Source organism: Zootoca vivipara, chromosome 9 (assembly GCF_965207765.1).
Source record: "Zootoca vivipara chromosome 9, rZooViv2.hap1.1, whole genome shotgun sequence".
Taxonomy (NCBI): Eukaryota; Metazoa; Chordata; class Lepidosauria; order Squamata; family Lacertidae; genus Zootoca; species Zootoca vivipara.
In genome coordinates, this window is record NC_142592.1 from 43741984 (window position 1) to 43742348 (window position 365).

The window sequence follows — 365 nt, forward strand, 5'->3', positions numbered from 1 at the left end:
TGCTTGTCAATTTCTGATTCTTCTTTTCTCTATCTCAGTCCCCACCCCCACCACCCAAAAGGGGTGTAAGGAAACTATTTCTACCCTACACATACCCTTCTGGCTCACACATTTTCTTCTTCTTATCTTTATGTTAAATCTGAATCTCGCCTTTACTCTAAGTGTGGTCGTACCTTGGTTTTCGAACAGCTTAGTTCTCGAACGTTTTGGCTCCCAAACGCCACAAACCCAGAAGTGATTGTTCCGGTTTGCGAACTATTTTTGGAAGCCGAATGTCCAACGGGACTTCAACAGCTTCCGATTGGCTGCAGGAGCTTCCTGCAGCCAATCAGAAGCCGCGCTTTGGTTTCCGAATGTTTTGAAAG